At 48.7% G+C, this 23,256-nt stretch overlaps 1 long non-coding RNA gene across 1 annotated transcript; it reads right to left on the reverse strand.

Annotated features, from left to right (window-relative positions):
• Positions 1 to 620: 620 nt before the first annotated feature.
• Positions 621 to 22,505, reverse strand: LOC131819698 (uncharacterized). Its single transcript, XR_009349299.1, has 3 exons — positions 22,359 to 22,505; positions 3,559 to 3,735; positions 621 to 2,936 (listed from the first exon to the last, which is right to left on the reverse strand). It is a non-coding gene; the product is annotated as an uncharacterized LOC131819698 (long non-coding RNA).
• Positions 22,506 to 23,256: the final 751 nt, after the last annotated feature.

Genomic DNA, 23,256 nt, shown 5'->3' on the forward strand with positions numbered 1-23,256 from the left:
CCAGTGCTCGGATTTTTAAAGTTCTTATTTTGAGGGACACCAGGGTGGCTCAGTCGCTTAAGCGTCTGCCTTCTGCTCAGGTTACAATCCCAGAATCCTGGGATCCAGCCGGCGCAGCAGGCTCCCTCCTCAGCAGGGACTCTGCTTCTCCCTCTGTCCCTCTCCCCTACTTGTGTGTATGTGCTCCCTCTCTCTCTCTCTCAAAGAGAGCGAGCAGGGGAGGGGTAGGGGGAGGGAGAATCTTAAGCAGGCTCCACACTCAGCATGGAGCTTAAGGCGGGACTCGATCTCACGACCCTGAGATCATGACCCCAGCCAAAATCAAGTGAGATGCTTAACCGACTGAGCCACCCAGGTGCCCCTGCAGTGCTTGGATCTTTGATGGGTGCTGGGGGGAAAGGCTGAATTCAAAGCAGTTGATGCTGGAACTTCTAAGAAGGTGGGTGTAAAAACAGTCATCCCGGGGGCCAAAATCGGCCGAGGCTGACTAGCGCCGGAGAGCTCAAGAAAGACCCTTCCTTTGTTTCAGTTCCAGGTCTCCCCCAGCTGGCCCCTATTAGCAGGTGGCCCTTAACAGGAAGCCAGCTGCCAGGGAAGCCTGGGAAATGTAGTTTTCCGAGGTCCAGCAACAGCATCACAGAAAGTGGAGTGGGTCTGGGGCTGAAACAGTAACCAGCACAGTCCACCCTTTGGCTGGTGGTCACCCGTACACACCTTTCTACTGTACTGGATTTCCATACGAGTCTAACAACTTCTTGCTTCCCCCTATCAGGGAGTGAGGATCCTTTGTGCACACACTGTTCTCTTCCTAAAAGGGAGGGACAAACAGCATGCCGGAGTCACCATATCCACCCCTTGGATTCCCCTGGAGTGCCGTGCAACTTAAATCACGAAGTTCCCCATCTTCACCAATACGTTCACATCAGATAACGGAAGGGAGGGGCAGTTAGCTCATGGACACGCAAGCAACGAAGGAAATATCCAGAGCTGCTGTGGTCCTCACTAACAAAACCGGTTCTGATGTCATAATTGATTTTTTAACACTTAGAAGGAGAGACAATTCACACGCAAGTCAACTACTTATAAAGTTGTTTCTGATGTCTTCACAGAGCTGTGCGACCATCACCACAGTTTGATTTTAGAACATTTTCATCACAGTCTTGATAGTGTCCTTTGATGCACAGAAGTGTTAAATATTGATGAGATAGACGTGTGGCTTAAAAGACACAATCAAAACTCACCAAAGAAGAAACAGTAAATGTGACCGCTCATTTATTTACTGAATGAACTGAATTTATAGTTCAGGACACTCAGAAAAACAAAACTTCAGGCCCCCGAAGGGGTCATTGGCAAATTTAAAGGAGGAAAGGCACCAAACCTACACAAGTTCTTCCAGAAAACAGAAGAGCAGGGAGCACTCTTGAATTCATCTTAGGAGCTCAGAATGGCCCTGACACAAAATCCGATACAGTATAGGAAGAGAACAATTTCACACCAATAGCATTCAGGGATAAAATAAGCAAAAATCTTCGGCAAAGTATCAGCAAGTAGAATCGAGAACGTCTAAAAACAATATACTCCAACTTTATGCTCCCAGCTTGACGCTGGGAATATACTCACAGTCCAGTAGTCAAGGCTTGCAAAAAACGCAGCCAGACGTCACTTCACACTCACCAGGATGGCCATACTCTTTTAAAAGAGAAAGAAAATGAGTGTAGAAGAGGATGTGGAGAAACTGGAACCCACGCTGATGTGAATCTGAAACAACACTGCTGGGGCGCCTGGGTGCCTCAGTGGGTTAAGCCTCTGCCTTCGGCTCAGGTCATGATCCCAGGGTTCTGGGATCAAGCCCCACATCGGGCTCTCTGCTCAGCGGGGAGCCTGCTTCCCTTCCTCTCTCTCTGCCTACCTGTGATCTCTCTCTGTCAAATAAATAAATAAAATCTTAAAAAAAAAAAAACTGTCAAAAGAAAAAAAACTGAAAATGATTAAGGATAAAGAGCATTTGCATAGTAATAAAACAGCTGACTAACCACCAGGTTTGTCTAGTCTAATCATGTGCGCCCCTACCGGCGCCTGGGAGGCACAGTCAGTTAAGCGACTGACTCCCGGTTTACCTCAGGGTCATGAGATCGAGCCCCACAACCAGCTCTGCGCCCCAACACGGGCACTGGGCTCTGCTTCCCCACATCAGGCTCCACACTGAGCACAGAGTCTGCTTACGGCTTCTCTCTCCCTCTCCCCCTGTGCCCCACTTCAAATAAATAAATCTTGGGGAAAAAAATGTGTACACCCCTAAAAACGTTTTGAAATACGTGAAGTGAAAACTAGGAAAAATCGACATCACATCCACTTTCCAGCCATGGGAAGCAGAACCTTTGAATGGGTCCTGCCGCCTAGTCAAGGCCTCAGCTGACTGGGGACCCCGGCCAGTCTCTTGACTGCAAGTTCGGGAGAGACCCAGAGCCAGAACCTTCTAGATCAGCCACTCCTGAATTCCAGGCCCCGAGAAACTGGGAGAGAGATGTATTTATTATTATTTTGAGCCACTAAACTCTAGAGTCATTTGTTTCACAGCTGCAGATAGTTGACAGAGCCAGCACAAAACCCGTCTGGTTCTTTGACCTTGACTTGAGCTGAGAACTTAAAGCCCCAAGCTAAACCTTTTCTTCCAGGTTTTCCTTACCCATTTGTTTCCACAGCACGTTGGGTTATCTAACTGGGTTATCTAATTCATTGGGTAATTAGATTATCTCTTCTCTTGCTGGTCTCTCTCTGCCAGCAGATACCAGAATCCCATTTAAATTAGCAAGATGCTCTGAGTTCAAGGTCGAAAATCTAACCAAGTGCATTTCACAGTCCCACCTGTGAAGGTCCGTTTCTCTTTCCTGCGGGCTTCCTTCTAACTTCTGACAACGGGAAGCACCAAAGGGACCCTGGAAAAAGGACCAAGAGGAGAAAGACCTTCCTTCCGGTCTTCCGGGGGTGTCTGTATTTCTCCAACAACGGCAGGCAACCACTTGGCTTCTGTCCCCATCCATGTGCAGAATGCACAGCCCAAGCTGCCCGGGGCTCTCTCTTCAGGGTCCAGCGCCAGCTGCAGGACCCACCACCTCCACCGTAGTCTGGGCACCCATCAAGGGCATCCTTTCCGTAGGGTTCTGAACACCACTCAGAGCTCTTAGCCCTGGTAAATTACAAGTTTTGGTTTCCCTAATCGTCACTGGCCCCTGATGGCTATAGTACTGGGTACCAGGAGAGGGGGCTGGAGTATGTGCTGGATACATTAATGAATAAAATAATGTGTGATTGAGGGGCATCTGGGTGGCTCAGCGGGTTAAGCCTCTGCCTTCGGCTCAGGTCATGATCCCAGGACCCTGGGATCGAGCCCCGTGTCAGGCTCTCTGCTCAACAGGGAGCCTGCTTCCCCCGCCCCTCCCCTGCCTACTTGTGATCTCTCGCTCTGTGTCAAATAAGTAAATAAAACCTTTTAAAAAAATAAATAATAATGTGTAATTGAACTTGCAAGATTTGGAGGACCCTCAGCTGCCATCTTACCTTCAGGCTGGAGAGCTGAATTACTCCTTCAGTAATTACATTTAGTAATTACATCATTCAACTTTCAGTCTCCGCCATCCTTAACCTCTGGCCACCCCATCAAACAACCCGTCAACCCCCTTCTGCTTCCACTTCTTAGGACTGGACATGGAACTGAGGCTCAGACTTCACCGCCCTCTGTGTGAGTAAGAAATTCAACAGATTCAGAGGTTTATTAGATTCAACAGAAATTCAACAGATTCAGAGGTTTATTTCAACAGATTCAGAGGTAAGGCCAGGAAAAAAGCGCCAAGGACCCTTTCCTGAATTAAAAAAAGAATCTTATTTATATTTCTTAAATATACCAAAAGTATACAGGCATTAAATTAACCATCATTACAAGGGCAACAAATTATTAAATAACTAGAATGCCGGCTTTGGGGGGTTACTGAATAGAGTTCACAGAATACAGCAAAAAACCCTGAAGTCTGCTTGTCTTATAAGACTCCTTTGAGGGGCGCCTGGGTGGCTCCGTCGTTAAACATCTGCCTTGGGCTCAGGTCATGATCCCAGGGACCTGGGATGGAGCCCTGCATCGGACGCCCAAACCTGCAGGAACCCTACTTCTCCCTCTCCCACTCCCCCGATTCTGTTCCCTCTCTTGCAGTAACTCTGTCCAATAAATAAATAAAATCTTAAAAAAAAAAAAGACTCCTGGGGCGCCTGGGTGGCTCAGTGGGTTGGGCCGCTGCCTTCGGCTCGGGTCATGATCTCGGGGTCCTGGGATCGGGTCCCGCATCGGGCTCTCTGCTCAGCGGGGAGCCTGCTTCCTTCTCTCTCTCTCTGCCTGCCTCTCAATGTACTTGTGATTTCTCTCTGTCAAATAAATAAATAAAATCTTTAAAAAAAAAAAAAAAGAAAAAAGAAAAAAAAAGACTCAAATAAATAGATAAAATTTTTAAAAAAAGACTCATTCGAACAAATTATACAAAATCCTACATTCGCGTACTCTCCGTAGTAGTACAGAAATGGCATTAGCACAGAAATGATACTTCTGTGAATGCTCTCAAGTTACCGCTCTATTAGAAACCACTTCATAATACTCAGTGTCTGCATTTGTGCAGCTGAAAGGCAACAGCACATATTCTATACTAAGATTTTGTTTCAGGATTTTTTATTTTGAAGATGTGATTCGAAAGAAAGAGAGAGAATGAGCAGGGTGGGGAGCAGGCTCCCCGCTGAGCAGGGAGCCCGATGCAGGGCTCGATCCTGGAACTCCAGGACCATGACCTGAGCCGAAGCCAGTCATTTAACCCACTGAACCACCCAGGAGCCCTGAAGTCTTTTTATTTTAATATTTTATTTATTTGAGAGAGAGACAGAGGTAGAAAGCACAAGCAGGGGAGGGACAGAGGGAGAAGGAGAAGCAGATCCCTCACTGAGTGCGGAGCCCCACATGGGGCTCGATTCCAGGACCCTGATATCATGACCTGAGCCAAAGCCAGACTAAGTCACTCAGGTGCCCCCAAAGACAATCTTTTAAGTGGACAAAACTTAGGGCGCCTGGGTGGCTCAGTGGGTTAAGCCTCTGCCTTCAGCTCAGGCCCTGGTCTCAGAGTCCTGGGATCGAGCCCCACATCGGGCTCTCTGCTCAGCCGGAGGCCTGCTTCCTCCTCTCTCTCTGCCTGCCTCTCTGCCTGCTTGTGATCTCTGTCTGTCAAATAAATAAGTAAAATCTTTAAAAAAAGAAGAAGATGGGGCGCCTGGGTGGCTCAGTGGGTTAAGCCGCTGCCTTAGGCTCAGGTCGTGATCTCAGGGTCCTGGGATCGAGTCCCGCATCGGGCTCTCTGCTCAGTGGGGAGCCTGCTTCCTCCTCTCTCTCTCTGCCTGCCTCTCTGCCTACTTGTGATCTCCCTCTGTCAAATAAATAAATAAAATCTTTAAAAAAAAAAAAAAATAAATAAAATAAAAAAAGAAGAAGAAGAAGAAGGCGGCTTTGTGGCCACGATTACTTCAAAACGCCACTGCATTCAGATAATCTGACATATCATGCTTTAGCAATGACGGAAGTGTGATTTTTTTTTTTTTTAAGATTTTATTTATTCACAAGTAGGCAGAGAGGCAGGCAGAGAGAGAGAGGAGGAAGCAGGCTCCCTGTTGAGCAGAGAGCCCGATGCGGGACTCGATCCCAGGACCCCGAGATCATGACCTGAGCCGAAGGCAGCGGCTTAACCCACTGAGCCACCCAGGCGCCCGGAAGTGTGATTTTTGACACACGGCAATTTTATAAAAGTTAGGCAAATCTAAAATGCTAAAAGATGGGAACAACTGTTCCTCTATGGAAGCTTAGAGCACAGCGAGGTGTAAGTAATGGTTTTCAAGGGACATAATCAGCCTGTGATAACAGCATTCTACGTCGGAGAGACTTTTTGGAAGCACAAATCTAAAGAGGGTAATTCCTTCTCCAAATGACAAAATTTTGCCAAATGCATACGATCCTGTTGGTTCTTTGTAATCCAGTAAAACTAGGTTGCAATTGTTGGACTTCTGTATCACCTCAGTGACCATTTCGACTACAAAAACAACCGTTTAAGCGTAAAGTCAAATCACTGTCTTTCCGGCAGTTTATCGCAGAGCTGGTTGTTTTATACAAATTACTATAGTTTTTAAATTTATGCAATTTCCTTCTTTCAGATTTCATTACACCGTGTTAACTGCTGAGCTTACAGAGCCCGGCAGTTACATAGCTATAAAATGTGCTGATTCCTGCCCAGGTTGGCCCAAACCACTCATGAAAGTCTTTAAACTTTTACTTTAAGAACCTCAAACTTGCCAATAACAAATTACCTTTTTCAAATCTTGGTAAGACTTCCATAAATAGGGCGCCTGGGTGGCTCAGAGGGTTAAGCCTCTGCCTTCGGCTCAGGTCATGATCTCAGGGTCCTGGGATCAAGTCCCGCATCAGGCTCTCTGCTCAGCAGGGAGCCTGCTTCCTCCTCTCTCTCTCTCTGCCTACTTGTGATCTCTGTCTGTCAAATAAATAAATAAAATCTTTAAAAAAAAAAAAAAGAAAGAAAGAAAAAAAGACTTCCATAAATAGGGGAACCCTCAAAATACAGATGATCACGTATGTAATTTTTTTTTTTTGTGAACCAACATAATCTATTCCAATTCAGATATCATTGGCTTGGGTGCCTGGGTGGCTCAGTGGGTTAAAGCCTCTGCCTTGGGCTCAGATCTCTGTCTATCAAATAAATAAATACAATATTTTAAAAAATTTTAGTTTTTAATTTTATGTGTAAGCAATCCCTGCCCCTAACATGGGGCTCGAACTCACAACCCCGAGACCAAGGTCACTTGCTCCACCCACTGAGCCAGCCAGGGCCCCCTGGTGTTTTTTTTAAACTGATGATGTGATGAATTAGGTTAGTATTTTTTCAATGTTAAAAGCCTTGCATTCTTAAAAAAAAAAAAAAAAAAAAAAAAAAACTTGCATTCTTGGAACAGCCTAGTTTTGCTCTAACGTCCTCATTTTTATGCATGCAGTTGGATTCTGTTGGTGGAGATTTTTTTACTATGCCCATAATTCAGAAGAAGATGGTCCTCTGCCTTTGTCCTGTGGTCTTAGCTTTGTTTTGCACTGAGCTTATACTGACCTCATAGAATCCGTGTGTACGGTTCCTTTTCCTTTTATCTTTCTATTTTCTGGAAGCATTTGTATTACGCTTCTGTGTAATACCTCCAACATTTAACAGAAGTCATCCCTAAAGCTGTTGTGTTGTCATTTTCGGAAGACTTAAAATACCGTTCAAGAAGAAGGCAGTGAACTAGAAACAGTTCCTCCCTTTAAAGTGTATTTTCGGGGCGCCTGGGTGGCTCAGTGGGTTAAAGCCTCTGCCTTCGGCTCAGGTCATGATCCCAGCGTCCTGGGATCGAGCCCTGCATCGGGCTCTCTGCTCAGACAGCCTGCTCCCCCGCCCCTCTGCCTACTTGTGATTTCTGTCAAATAAATAAATGAAATCTTTAAAAAATATATAAAAAAATAAACTCTTAGGGCATCTGGGTGGCTCCATCAATTAAGCGTCTGTCTTGCAGTTCTGAAAAACCAAAATCAGTATCTCTTTTTTGATATTCTCTGCGTGATGAGTGACATTCCTACTTCCTTTCATTCTTTAAACACATGTTCCTTTGGTTCTTTGAACACAGTTGTAAAGCCGACTTAAAATCTTTGTCTACTAAGTCTAGCATCTGGACCCCCCTCTGACGGTTCCTGGCCTTTCTGCTGGGTTCGGGCTACTCTCCTGTTTCTCTGCGTGTCCCGCACACCGGGGTCCTTGTATCAGCCCCGCCGTGTGTTAGCTGTGTGACCTAGAGCAAGTTATTTGACCTCTCTGAGCCTCGTTTTTCCCAAATGCGAGCTAGAATGTCCTCTGTGGGACAGATTCAATGAGATCTGTCTCGGGGCGCCTGGGTGGCTCAGTCCGCTGAGCGTGTGACTCTGGATTATATGCTGGAGGCTTCCATATTCCCCTGTGGCTATCTTGTGCCCTAGATCCCCTTCTCAAAATTGTGTCGAGTCATTTGCTTGCCCCAAACGGCGCTGCAGCCTTAGGTGGCCATGACATTGGCCTTCGCCCATTTGCTTGCCGCTAATTGATATTATTTTCAACACTGCCTCTCACCATGAGTTGTTTCTGCAGAGCTCCAAATCAGGTCAGCCCCTCCAGCGGAAGTGAGGCTGCCAGTTTTCATGGCCACCGTGTCCTGGCCTTTGGGGGCAGGGGGTGGGTGGGAAACGGGAGTCACCTGGAGATAAAAAGTCACAGATGCCACCGTTATGAAGGAGACTCTCGAGTTTTTGTCGAATAAATGCCTTCCAAATTGCTGTCTGCCTTGGTTAACTTCCAGGATCCCGAAATGATTGCTTTTGATCATTTTGCCAGTTTTTCCCACTGCTTTTTTGAGCCAAGACCTTCACCAGGGTCTTGCCTGGGTCACCTGCTCTCCTTGTCCCTCATTCCTTTCTTACAATACTCCAAACAGAAGTTTCTTCTTCCTCAACTTCGCAGTTAACAATTCTTTCAGAAAGGGTCTGTGGGAGAGAAAATCTTTTTTTATACATTTTGTTCTTCTGCATATTTCTACTGCAGAAATCTACACGCACCATCTTTCACCGTGTTCAGGATTCACAGTGTTTCCTCGTTTCTCGAGAAATCAGGACCCAACCGCTGCAGAAAAGTCTTTAGTCATTCCGTCTTCAGATGTTACCTCTGCCTCGTTCTGCGGATCGTACTCTTTCTGGAAATTCTATTAGACGTTGAATATTCGGATCCCGCTGTCTGCGTCTCCTAACGTCTTTTTCATATTTCTTTCATCATTTCAGCTTTCTACAGTCCTTGGAATCTTATCACAGCTCACCCATCCTCTCTTCCGCGGGATGTGATCTGTGATCTGCTTCGACGTCTACACTTTTCATTGTTAGAAACTCTGGCTCTTTGTCAAATCGGGGGGGGGGGGGGGCGCCGCGTTTATGGTGTTTGTTTTCTTAGGGTTTGGGTTTCCTATTTGATGTCCATAATCAACATCAACATATTGAATTTTATGCTCCCTTTCCTGTTGTATAATCTCAAGATTGGGGCAGGGTGGGGGGCGCCTGGGTGGCTCAGTGGGTTAAAGCCTCTGCCTTCGGCTCAGGTCATGATCCCAGAGTCCTGGGATCGAGCCCCACATCGAGCTCTCTGCTTGGCAGGGAGCCTGCTTCCTCCTCTCTCTCTCTCTCTCTCTGCCTGCCTCTCTGCCTACTTGTGATCTCTGTAAAATGAATAAATAAAATTAAAAAAAAAAAAAAAAAGATTGGGGCAGGGGCTCTGATTGTCCTAATTGTTGTGCCTCTGAGTCTCACATGTGGAAAATTATCCCCTCAAGGCTCTGATATTTCTTTTTTTAAAAATTTTTTATTTAGGACGCCTGGGTGGCTCAGTGGGTTAAGCCGCTGCCTTCAGCTCAGGTCATGATCTCAGGGTCCTGGGATTGAGTCCCGCATCGGGCTCTCTGCTCATGGGGGAGCCTGCTTCCCCCTCTCTGCCTGCTTTTCTGCCTACTTGTAATCTCTCTCTGTCAAATAAATAATAAAATCTTTTTTAAAAAGTTTAAAAAAAATTTTTTTTATTGAAAGTCAGTTAATTAACATATAGTGTATTATTCGTTTTGGAGGTAGAGGTCAGTGACTGGCCAGTTGCAAACAACGCCCAGGGCTGATCACATCACGTGACCTCCTCAGGGCCCATCCCTCCAACCACCTCCCCTTCCGCAACCCTCGGTTTGTTTCCTAGAGCTGAGAGTCTCTCACAATTTTCTCCCTCTCTGATTTGGGGGTTTTTTTATCTTTTTTTTTTTAATTTTTTTAAAGATTTTACTTACTGATTTGACACACAGAGATTGCAAGTAGGCAGAGATGCAGGCGGGGTGGGGGGGGCAGGGGGCGGAGAAGCAGGCCCCCTGCTGAGCAGAGAGCCTGAGGCGGGGCTCGATCCCAGGATGCTGAGATCCGTGACCTGAGCCACCCAGACACTCCTGATTTTGTATTATTTTAACGCTCAACCAACTGAACCACCCAGGAGCCCCTACAATTTCCATTTTAAATGGGTCCAAGTTGCCATAGCCAAAAAAAGCCCCCATACTTACATACATGTGTGTTTATGTATGTGATGCGTTTATCTGTACACACACACACACACACAAATGAGCATCCTGTACTTTTTTCCTAGCAACCCTAGTACAGGCAGGGTCTCCGCTCCCGGCTCTCCTGGTTACTGACCTTCAGGGACCCCTAAGGCAATCACCAACATTATCAACCCGTGGGCCATCATCTACCGTGCTTCGTCCCCTCTTTGTTCCTAGACTCCTGGGATTTCTCTGTCCTGGGAGCTCAGCTGTGCATTTAAAATAAAATTTTCAAAATTTCATGAAACCTTTCAAAGAGTTTCACTAGCAGAGTTTTCTGCTTATCTGAGCCTGCCAAATCAGAGACATATGGGGAGGATTTTCGGGAGAACAAGCTTCGTAGCCCCTCTTGGCCTGCCAGAATTCTGATACAGCCTGCTAGGGAATACGCCAAAATCTGGGGGGAGCTGGAGCCAGAAATAGGGTGGAGGGGGGCATCGTTCCTGTGTAACTTGAAAGCAACACACAAGATTCTGGATTCAATTCCCAGCGTCTCAGATCTTTGTATCCCCAACGCCCAGTGCAGTTTACTGGCCCTCAGGAGATACTGGATGAGTGTGTGTTGAATGAACGAAGGCCCGACACTGGGGCCGACACCTTGCGGCCGGCATAAGGCCCATGGTGCAGGTCTGATCTGATACGCCATCAAACCAGGTAGTGCCTGACCGCCCAGCACATAGTAACTGCTCAGTAAAAGGCCATTTTCCCTTCCCCTAAAACAGGAAGAAGGGGCTCCCCATGGCCCCATGGGCTGAGCAGGCTCAGGCCAGACGCATCCCAGGGTGTGGACAGCCTGCATTCCAGCCTTAGTCCCAGGCTCTGACCATCTCGATGGAGCTCAAGTGGGAACCGTGTGGGTTGGCCTAGATTCCATTCTGTGGATTGGGACCCGCAAGTGCCTGAAGAATGGGTCAGTCTGCCTGGAGGACAGGAGGCCCCGGCGCTGCCCCAGGGACCTCTATTAGGCCCCACCTGTTTATCTGTTGAGGGTGTGGCACAGATTGAGAACGATTAGGAACACCTAGAAGGACTGTCAGAAGGCCAGGGCCTCTTCTGCGCCTTAAAGGCCTGGCTGTCCTTCCCCACGCCTCCTGCCTCCCCCATCCGGTCCCCAGCCGCTCAGGCTCTTTCCGGATCCTCGGATCCTCTCTCCCTGAGGGCTCCTCCTCTGGGAGGGCCACTCTCCCCACGGCCTCAGGCTCCCTCTCCAGGTCTCCAGCCAGGACACCACTTCTTCCCCTTCCTGACCTCCTCCTGTGATTCCAGCTCCGGAGTCTCCTCCCCGCCCATCCAGGGCCCACGCAGACACGAGGACCCGTGGACTCCACCCTCCCCTTCCCGAATCTGCTTAGTCACCCAGTCTCCTGGCTGGAGGCCCACCTCAGGATGCCTCTGCCTCGGGATGCCTCTGCCGTCAGGCCTCCCCATCACCACCTAAGGTCGGCCCCAGCACCCCCCTCCCCCGGACTGTCACACCTCCTCACTCCCCCAGGGATGGTGGCCCCAGAACCTGACCACGGCTTCAATCTGGCTTTGTCTGCTTCCAATAGGGTTTTGCTCTTTTTTTTTTTTTTTTTTTAAGATTTTATTCATTTATTTGACTCAGAGAGAGAGAGATCACAAGTAGGCAGAGAGGCGGTGGGGTGGGGGAGAAGCAGGCTCCCTGCCAAGCAGAGAGCCCGATGCGGGGTTCGTGCGGGGTTCAATCCCAGGACTCTGAGATCATGACCTGGGCTGAAGGCAGCGGCTTAACCCACTGAGCCACCCAGGTGCCCCTTGCTTCTCCTTTTAAAAATGAGCCGCTACAAACTAGACGATTCTCATACAAAGAAAGAATCCCAGATGCTCTTGAGAAGTTCTCTGGACCCACGTGCATTTTGCCCCCTTGGAGGGACGATCGGAGCTCCCCCAGGGGCAGCTGTTCCCTACCAAGGGGACTCCTATCTCCCCTGATGGTCCCAGACCCCCCCCCCCCCAGGCTGCCTGGCCCCTCAAGGTACTTGAGACCAAGGCTCCATCCTCCGGCCCATCAGCACCCTCACTGCTCCCACTGACATGCCGGGCCGTGCCATGGCTTCCAGGCCCCTGCAGACAAAATCAGCCTCCTTAACCTGGCACTCAAGGCCCAGGCCCCCTCTCTGGCCTCACCCCAGTACTTCTGAAACCTTCCCAGATCCCAGAAATCCCAAGCCCTCCCCAGTGTCCCCGAGCCATTCTGATTATCAACTGGGCTTTTGGTTCTCCTTAGTTTACAAACGACCTTAGGCCACAGGGAATAATACACTCAGGGAATTGGAACGCTGTCTCAGGCTCCCTGCTCAGTGGGGAGCCCGCCACTCCTCCTGCTGCACTCTCCGTCAAATAAATAAATAAAATCTTTAAAATACACACACAAAAAAACAAAAAAAAAACATAACTCTGGGGCACCTGGCTGGCTCATTCTGTAGAGCATGTGACTCTTGATCTTGGGGTTGTAAGTTTGAGCCCCATGTTGGGTGTGGAGATTACTTAAAAAAAAATAAAATAAAATCTTGGGGCGCCTGGGTGGCTCCGTGGGTTAAAGCCTCTGCCTTCAGCTCAGGTCATGGTTTCCGGGTCCTGAGATGGAGCCCCCGCATCGGGCTCTCTGCTCAGCCAGGGAGCCTGCTCCCCCACCCCTGCCTGCCTCTCTGCCTACTTGCTGTCTCTATCTGTTAAATAAATAAATAAAATCTTTAAAAAATAAAATAAATAAAATCTTAAAAAAACAAAACTACAATCCCATTATCAGACTCGAGAGAATTAACGGTAACTCCCAGTATTCTCTGGTATCTAGTCCCTAGTTAAAGTTTCCCCAGTTGTCTCAGAAAAGTAGTTTCTGGCTGTTTTGTCTTGTAGGTCACGGAAGGAGCCAGTCAAAGCTCAGGGGCTACTTTGCCTGCTGGGTCTTTAGCATTCTCTGTTACTCTGAAACACGGCCCCCACCAATCTTTTTCTCCCTTTTTCTAAAGATTTTATTTACTTATTTGTCGGACAGAGAGAGAGGGAGAGCACAAGCAGGGGGAGAAGCAGGCTCCCAACTGGGCAAGAAGCCCAATGCGGAGCTTCATCCCAGGACCCTGGGATCGTGACCTGAACCGAAGGCAGATGCTTAACTACTGAGCAACCCAGGCGCGCCCTCCCACCCCCGCCAGTATTCTTGATTCCTATTCCATGTCTGTTGGAATACCTCCAGTGATGGGGATCTCACTACCTAACATGGCAGCACCTCCACTGTCAGACAGCTGTGGTCACTGTCCAGTCGTTAAGACCCTCTTGTCTCTTATGGCTATTATGTAAGTCCGGTCCTATCAGGTTACCTCTCTGCAGCCAGGGGAGCTTCCCGACTCCTGGCTGAAAGTCCCCAGGTCTTGCTCCTTTTACATAGAGGACGAGGTCTCCAGACCTCTCACCGCACTTGGAATGAGCAGCATTTTATTTCTCTCCCTCTAACGCTGCACTGCTCCCGGCTGATATAGCTCTCTTCCCAGAAGCACGCACTTGCCTTGACTTGGCCTTCATTTAAGTCCAGCTTTTGTGGTTTCTAGCAATGGAAACCAACTCAGACTGGCTTCAGAGAAACGCAGCAAAGCACAGATCAAATCCAGTGGCTCACCAAGGCGTTCCCGCTGAGCAACCCCAGGGAGGGAGGGTTTGCCTCCCTGCAAACGGGCATCTGTCACAAGGAATGCGACCGATTGACCTGCTGGCTCGCATGCACGCCAATCCGGACGGATCGCTGTCCCCAGGTAGCCCAGGCGTGGATCCTATGTCCTCGCTGACGGGGGGTGGCTGGGTGCGGGCATGAGAAACCACAATGGTGGCATCTGCCTTCCCGCCTCCCAGAACCACCCTCCAGGTGCGCGCAAGTTCCATCTCAGCCCGGTCTAGAGCCACGCGTCCTGCAATGCTACCAGGTTTTTAGAAAATTCATTTCTTCAGCACGCAGGAGAGGCCCATTGCCTGCGATCTGGGGGGCTGGGTGGGATAGAAATGAACCCCATGGGGCCCTTTGTCTGGATGACCCACAGCACAGTCGGGGAGGCGGCCATGCCGAGAGACCGTGATGAGGAAATCAGGGCTGTGAGGGGCTCCCTGGAGGAGGCGGCATGTGCAGGGAGCCTAGAAAAGGGGTAGGTGGGTGTCTGGTGGGCACGTGGGAGCAACAGGGACAGAGAGGGAGGAGCGTTCTGGGAAGCGGGAACAGCACAGGCAAAGGCACGGAGGTGAGCAAGGACTTGGGAGTATCCAGCACCAGAGGAGGACTTAGTGGGGGGCACAGGCTGGGGATGGGGCTGCTCGGGAAGGCAGGACCCTATGGCGACTTCCAACCAGCACGGTGACACCTGTGGCCCCAGGATCGCCAAGCTCCCTGGCTTCTACAACACAACTGGCCATCCAGCACCTGGGCCAGGGGACTCAGGAAGCCCAGTGTCTTCCCCGCAAGGGCCAAGGGCCGCTGAGGTCTCCAGGAGGGCTTCCAGTTAGCAAAAATCGCACTTCAGATAAACCTCTCTGGCGGCGACAAGGTCACGGCAGGGAGCTCGGGGGAGGGGCTCCACCCCGACCTCGGCCCCATCGCCCCTCCCCTGACTTGCTGCTTCAGTCGCTCTCTCCGTGGAACCTCCCCACTGTCCGGTACCTCTCAGGACCCCGCCCCTCAACAGCCTGCCACCTCTCCCTTCCCTCGGCCTCCACTCTAGAAAAACAAATGTAGGATAAAAACCACGTTTGGCGGTGCTCGGAGCGGGGCAGCTTCTGCACGAGCCTGCCCAATTCTGCGTGTTCCACCCCTCCGCTCGCTCTTCTCTGAGCCAGTCCCAAGAGGAACAAAAGCAAAAGTCACCCCCATGCCCCTGGATATGGAAACGGTCCGCCTTTCAAGTAATCGTCCAACACCTACTTGTTGAGGAGCGGACGGTGTTCCCGGTAGGGCCTTTTCCACTCGGTTCTCCATTGGGTCAGCGCTGCACGGCTGTTGGAGGGACCTGGCAAGAGCATCAGTGTCCTTCCCAAGCCTGGCGCCCAGAAACGTGCTGCCCTCGAATCGAAATCTTTGATCGGTCAGTCCGAATATTCTTGGAAAGGCGAAGTTGGCCTTGATTTCCAAGCTGAGGGCTTCTGCGGGTCCCCCCCATCCCACCTGCCTCCCCGGGGTCCTTGCCCTCCCCAGGGGGCTGGGTCTCCCTGACACCTTGCTAAGTAAGGGAGTCACATTTCCAAAGGTAGGCCAGAGGAGGTGGCAGCATCCCAGCCCAAAACACCTGCCCTGAGCCGTGTCACTTCTGTGTAGGGAGGTGGTAGGAACGGAGGCTACTGTCTGTGATGCCCGTGATGCCCGGGGACCAGGCTCCAGCTCCGGCCCTGCGCCTTTGATTTCGAAGCTTGGGGCGGGGGGTTTTTACAGTGGTCCATTCTTCTGTTAGGGGCTCACAGACCCCCATTAAGGCTCCATTATTCTCACTTTTACTGCCCCGCAGCCTTGTCCGCAGGTGGCCGTGGTTTGCCCAGGCTTAAGTGCCTTCCTGTGCCCAGAGAGCCTGCAGAGAATGGACAAGATCAGCCCCGGGCTCCAGGCACTTGCTGTCCATTGACAGGTCAAAAGAAATGCTGAGGGGCCCCTGGGTGGCTCAGTGGGTTAAAGCCTCTGCCTGCAGCTCAGGTCATGATCCCAGGGTCCTGGGATAGAGCCACACATGCACATCTGGCTCTCTGCTCAGCAGGGAGCCTGCTTCCCCCTCTCTCTCTGCCTGCCTCTCTGCCTACTTGTGATCTCTGTCTGTCAAATAAATAAATACAATCTTTAAAAAAACAAAAACAAAAGCAAAAAAAAAAAAAAAAATCCTCAGGTCCTTCTTGAAGGAAGGGTGTTCCTGGCGTTGAGGGACAGCAGTTGCCCTGGGGAAGAGGGCGGCCTGGAACCCACGGTGTGGGGGAGACGAACCTTGCTGTCTACTCAGGGATGAGGTGTGAATTTTGTCCACTGTGCACATAAAATGTCCTTCCATGAACGTTTTATGTACTTGAGCATGTACAGATCTACACACACACTTACCTATCAGAAGAGTATGAGAGTCCAGAGAGTTTGGGGAGTACAGAAATTTGAGATCGGTTTGAAAGAGAATGGGGGACTGGAAGGGCCTATTCACCCAGAGCAGCCCCACCCGGTTGAACTGCGGTTCTTGCTGTAAAGCTTAAATTGACCTTGCCCCCTCCTCCCAGGGGAACTTATTTAAAAGCAAGTCCGGGAAACCAGTCCCAGGTAACAAAGTCCAAGTACAAGGGTGGGTCAGGCCAGGTGGAGGTATTCAATGGGGGGGGGGGGGGGCATATTGTCTCCTATCTACCAAGGAGTATGGGCCCCGCCCTTTGGGAGCCTTTTGGCACCAATCCTAACCAAGGTGTGATAGGCTGGTTCAAATGTCTACTAGGGTCAATTGTAATTCAGTTGGTCGCCTAGCATCACTGTGGAGTTTCCTGTGTGTGCTACAATCTCATTGGCCACCTGTGCGTGGCCAGGCCCAACCACGTGGCCTTTGCTCTATAAAAGTTAGTCTGGGGGGGGGTGCTCCACCTGGGTGGCTCAGTGGGTTAAGTCGCTGCCTTCAGCTCAGGTCATGATCTCAGGGTCCTGGAATCGAGTCCCGCATGGCATCGGGCTCTCTGCTCAGCAGGGAGCCTGCTTCCTCCTCTCTCTCTGCCTGCCTCTCTGCCTACTTGTGATCTCCGTCTGTCAAATAAATAAATAAAATCTTTAAAAAAAAAAAAAAAAGTTAGTCTGGGAAGCAGGGAGGGGTTGTCCTCTCTGGAGGGGCGCCCCCAACCGGTATGTTTGACGGGTCGGTCTGATTCCTGATGCTTGGCACGAAATAAAGCTTTGCTTGACCTTCGCTTTTTATCAGTCTCGCTCCTTTAATCATAGACCCATTATTGGGGTACCCAATTTGGGGGGACCCAAGAGGGACACCTGGGTGGCTCAGTCAGTTGAGCGTCTGCCTTCAGCTCAGGTCATGATCCCAGAGTCCTGGGATGGAGCCCACATCGGGCTCCTTGCTCAGCAGCAAGCCTGCTTCTTCCTGTCCCTCTGCTGCTCCCCCTTCTTGTGCTCTCTCTCAAAAAAATAAATCTTAAGAATGAAAATGCGCCCATTGAGAAAGTCGGGGAGGGGGGTGGTGGTGACAGGGACAGCTAGGAAGGAGGAATGGCACAGGTACAGACACACAGGCTGGGGAAAGCGGGATGTGTCTACGGGATCCTGAGCCCTGTAAGGCTGTCACTGAGGCCCTCTGGGGAGCTCAAGCCCTTTGGGTGGGCAGCCCTGGCAGGGGAGGAGCCCTCCAGGGAAATCCTGAGGGTCAGAAAGGGCTTAGGACAGAAGGGGTGGGGGGTGGTGAAGAAAGCAAGCCAAGGCTTCAAGGTACAAAAGGGTTCCCATTGGGGACCTGACTGTCACTTAAGGAAACTGCCCTCAACAGATAAACAGGTGGGGCCTAATAGAGGTCCCTGGGGCACCCCCTCAGGCCTGTCCTCCAGGCAGACTGACCCATTCTTCAGGCACTTGCTCATCAAATCCACAGCATGGAATCTAGGCCAACCCACAGGATTCCCACTTGAGCTCCTTCAAGATGGTCAGAGCCGGGGACCAAGGCTGGAATGCAGGCTGTCCACACCCTGGGATTCATCTGGCCTGAGCCTGCCCAGCCCCTGGGCCCTCGGGGAGCACCTCTTTCCTTCCCAAGAATATGCTGCCCGGTACGGGAGCCACTAGCTACCTGTCACTACTTAGACTTCAGTGTCCATTAATGAAAATTAAATACCAGTTCCACAACCACATTATTCGGACACAGCCACAAGTGCTCCGTGAAGACCCCCTCAGGTGTTTCTGATTTTGCATATCAAAGCGACCTGGAATTTTTCTCATCACCCACTCCTTGAAATGGTCAACGAGACAGAAACTATTTCAAATGCACAGCTGCGATGGCATAAAAGAAAGAGAAATCCCCAGATGCCGGAAACAAGAGGGCCCTGTCCCCAGCAGCTGACAGCTAATGAGCTCATCCTGCTTCTGCCCTGTGCTGAGGAAAGGGTGGGCGGCAGGGGCTGGGCCATAGAGCCCAGGTGGGGACAGGAGACAGCCCTGGGACACACCCAAGGCCAGAGGGGGTCCTGAGACCTCTGAGAAGTGAACCAGGGACCTTGAGAAAATGTGCCCATCTACAGGGAGGTGACAAGCATGCTTTGTCTGTTTCACCCCGAGAATTCACAACTCCCAGCCCAGCATCATGTGGTTGGAGATGTCAATGTACCAGACTCAGACGGTCCAGAAAGTCCCAGGCCAAACACTGACATAAATACTGGGCCTAGTCTGGTGATACTCCTGGGGCATAAGCGAAGGAAGCCATGCTCCATTCTATCCAGGCCACAACACATTTTATTGGAGGCAAGGATCATTAAGAACCTGTTACCCTGGGGCGCCTGCGTGGCTCAGTGGGTTAAGCCTCTGCCTTCTGCTCAGGTCATGATCCCAGAGTCCTGGGATTGAGCCCGAATCGGGCTCTCTGCTCGGCAGGGAGCCTGATTCCCTCTCTCTCTCTCTCTGCCTGCCTCTCTGCCTATCTGTGATCTCTCTCTGTCAAATAAATAAATAAAATCTTTAAAGAAAAATAGCTAAACTCAAAACTAGCAAGCTGGGAGACATGTCTGCAGAACAGATTTTCTATGCCCAGAATGCACAGAGAGCTAAAATGAGGGGAAGTTAGAAGGCATCAAAGAGAGAATAACAGAAGTGAACACAGCTCTAGGAGGATCCTCCAAGGAGAAAGAAAGAACAGGGGAAGGGCAAGGTTTAAAGACTAACAAAGTCTACATGTTCAAAACTAACAAAAGGTGGGGCGCCTGGGTGGCTCAGTGGGTTAAACCGCTGCCTTCGGCTCAGGTCATGATCTCAGGGTCCTGGGATCGAGTCCCGCGTCGGGCTCTCTGCTCAGCGGGGAGCCTGCTTCCTCCTCTCTCTCTGTCTGCCTCTCTGCCTACTTGTAATCTCTCTCTGTCAAATAAATAAATAAAATCTTTAAAAAAAAAAAAACTAACAAAAGGTATTTTAAAGATTTTTAAGATTCAAGAAGTGAAAACCCTACCCATGCTTAGAAATGGTAAGTCTTCATTTAGAAACCATTACAGTGAATGCACAGAACAAAAGCAAAAATGGAAAAAAAGAAGTTTAAAGCTACTAGAGGGGGTCAAAATGTTGATTATCTGACCATAATGATAAGGGAGCAGAAGGCAAGCGGAGGACGGCTAACACCCCAAAACCACCTCCAGCCCCCCCACTCCCTGCACCCCAGACTCCTGGATGTGAGATCTATGTGACATTCCTCCAGGAAACTCACAACTGTCTTTCTCTAAGCCATTTGAGAGAGAGCGAACACAAACCAGGGGAGAGGGAGAAGCTGACTTTCTGTTTAGGTGGGGCTCGATCCCAGGACCTGGAGATCGTGACCGTGACCTAAGCCGAGGCAGAACCATCTTGAGCTACCCAGCCGCCCCTCCAGGCTGTCTTAATGTTAATGCTTTGCCAGAGGGAAAAACAACCTTAGCTTGACAATAGCAAGGCCTCCAGTAGCCTGAGGGTCTCCTTTAGCAGATGAAAGACCTTTTTCCTTACCTCCCCTCCCCAAACTCCCAAGTGTATGATCAGCTATTCCTCATAACCCCAGTGCGGCTCTTTCCTGCCCAAGGGTCTTGACTCTGTGCCTTAAATAAAATGACCTTTTTGCATCACAGACAATTCTAGATTTTGTTCTCGGCCATGGGCATGGAACCTCACCAACATTCCAAAACTACATCAGGAAGACCGACAGCAGAGGGGCACCTTCTGGCTGGCTCAGACAGAGGAGTGGGCGACTCCTGATCCGCAGGGTCTGAGTTTGAGCTAACTTAAAACATAAAGAGTTCTAGGGCCCTTCTCTTGTTTGGGATTAACATTAGGCTTTGTGGAATCAAAACTGCATCCTGGGTGGCTCAGTGGGTTAAAGCCTCTGCCTTTGGCTCAGGTCATGATCCCGGAGTCCTGGGATCGAGCCCCGCATCTGGCTCTCTGCTCAGCGGGGAGCCTGCTTCCCCCTCTCTGCCTGCCTCTGCCTACTTGTGATCTCTGTCTGTCAAATAGATAAAAATCTTTTTAAAAAATGCGTGCTGGGTACTGCATGACAACCTCTAAAACAGTTGAAATAGAATTATAAGAAAGGTTGGAAGAAGGAATAAAAGATATTGACCAACTTAATACAAGGACATAAATAATTTAAATACATCAGTCATCACAATAAATGGAAATGGACTAACTTGCCAATTCTCGGGTATAGTGATTATATCTATTAGTAATATGTAACCATCGGCTACTTGCAAGAGTCTCACCTAAAAATACAAAGATTCAGAAAAGCTAAATGTAAGGAGATGAGGGGAAAACAGGGCAAAAGAAAGCTGGTATGCAGGTGTGTCTGACACATTAGTATGGACATATTCAAGCTGACTGTAAGGCAAAAACAGAACAAAACAAAACACTAGTAGGAAAAAGGAGGGTCACGATTTGATGTTAAAAGGATCAGATGACCAAGATGATAAAAGAATTTAAACTTGGATGCCCACAATAACAGTCTCCAAATAATCACTGCAAAAACTTACAGACTTACTTACGAAAATAAATTTGGCAAATCCACAATCACAGGGAAAGACATTAAAATCCCCCCCTCACCAGCTGAGAGCTAGGTCAAGCAGACAAAAATCAGTGTCGATGAAGATTTAAAGGACCTTCACAGGGGCGCCTGGCCTGCTCAGCAGGAAGAGCGTGTGATCCTTGATCTCAGGATCTTGGGTTTGAGCCTGATATTGAGTGTAAAGATTACTCACAAAACAAAATAAAATAAAAAATATTGAGGCACCTGGGTGGCTCAGTTAAGCATCTGATTTCAGCTCAGGTCATAATCTCTGGGTTTTAGGACAGAGTCTGGCCACTGGGCATGCAGGGCGGTGTGGTCTGCATTCAGAAGGGGGTCTGCTGCTCCCTTTCACCCTCCCTATGCTTATGCTCTCAATTTCCCTCCCCCTTTCTCTAATAAATAAAATATTTAAAAATCTAAAAAAAAAAAAAAAGAAAAGAAAAGGAAATAGAGCTCCAAATGTGATAATTAAAGAATACATATGGACTCTTTTCAAAAACTGACCACATGCTAAGTTAGAAACAAGTCTTAATAAATACCCCAAAATTGGGCGCTTGGGTGGCTCAGTGGGTTAGGCCGCTGCCTCCGGCTCGGGTCATGATCTCAGGGTCCTGGGATCGAGCTCCGCATCGGGCTCTCTGCTCAGCGGGGAGCCTGCTTCCTCTCTCTCTCTCTCTGCCTGCCTCTCTACCTGCTTGTGATCTCTGTCTGTCAAATAAATAAATAAAATCTTTAAAAATAAATAAATAAATACCCCAAAATTACCATCATGCATAGCATATTCTCTGGCTATATTACAATATACTGAAAAATCAGGGAGACAAAACATAAGCAAATCCCCAGGCATTCAAAACTTGAAAATACACTTCTCAGTATTTACTAGTCAAAGAAGAAGGGAAAACACCCCATAACAAAACTGGGCGGATATGGCTACTGGAATACTTAGGGCAAAATTTATAACCTTAAATGCGTATGTTAGAAATAAAGACCAAAAGTCAGTGAGCTGGGCAGTCAACTCAGGAAGTGGGAGGCAGGGGGGAATGACAAAACAAAAATCCCAAAAAAGAATAAAAGAAACAATAAAATCGAGAACAAAGAAAAGAGCGGTCTCCAACGCAAAACTGGTTCTTTTAAAACCCTAATAAATCCTCAGGAGAAAGACATAAAAAGAGACCGTGCAGAAATAAAAACTATGGGGAGGAAATAGGATGTTGTACTATGAACCAATTCAGGATGGTAAATTTTAAATCTTACATGGAATAGGTAATATGTCTTTTTTTTTTTTTTTCATTTAAATTAAGCCAACTTATAGTACATCATTAGTTTCAGATGGATTAGGCAATATGCCTTAAAAATGTAACTTACCGGGTGCCTGGGTGGCTCAGTGGGTTAAGCCTCTGCCTTTAGCTCAGGTCATGATCTCAGGGACCAGGGATGGAGCCCTGGGGCTCTCTGCTCAGCCGGGAGCCTGCTTCCCTTCCTCTCTCTCTGCCTGCCTCTCTGCCTGCTTGTGATCTCTGTCAAATAAATAATAAAATCTTCTTAAAAAAATAAATAAATAATAAAACAGACATAAATTGGACAGGATTAAAATTTACCAGATTGACACAATTAAAAAAAAATAAAAATAAATTAAAAAAAAAAACCACCCATAGAATAGGAGAATTCCGCAAACCCTATGTCTGATAAAGGTCTTGTATCTAGACTATATAATATACTCTCACAATTCAATAATAATAAGATAAACAACCCAATTTAAAAATGGGCAAAGGACCTGAAAACATATTTCTCTAAATAAGATCTATAAACAGCTAATAAGCACATGCAAATATGTTCGCAGCCATCAGGGAAATGCACATTGAAACCCAACAAGATAGCACTTCGGATTCACGAGATGGTTATAACCAAAAACGCAGTTAACAACCAGTGTCGGAGAGGCCGGGGAGACACAGGACCCCTTACACGCTGCTGGTGGGAACGTAAGATAGCACAGCCCCTTAGGAAAACAGTCTGGAAATTCCTCAAAAAGTTAAACACGGGCGCCTGGGTGGCTTAGTGGGTTAAAGCCTCTGTCTTTGGCATCTGGGCTCTCTGCTCAGCAGGGAGCCTGCTTCCTCCTCTCTCTCTGCCTGCCTCTCTGCCTACTTGTGAACTCTGCCTGTCAAATAAATAAATAAAATCTTAAAAAAAAAAAAAGTTAAACACAGAATTCCCCAAGTGTCTAGCGTTTCCACTTCTAGGTGCATACCCACGAGAAGGGAAA

This window comes from Mustela lutreola, chromosome 17 (assembly GCF_030435805.1).
Source record: "Mustela lutreola isolate mMusLut2 chromosome 17, mMusLut2.pri, whole genome shotgun sequence".
NCBI lineage: Eukaryota > Metazoa > Chordata > Mammalia > Carnivora > Mustelidae > Mustela > Mustela lutreola.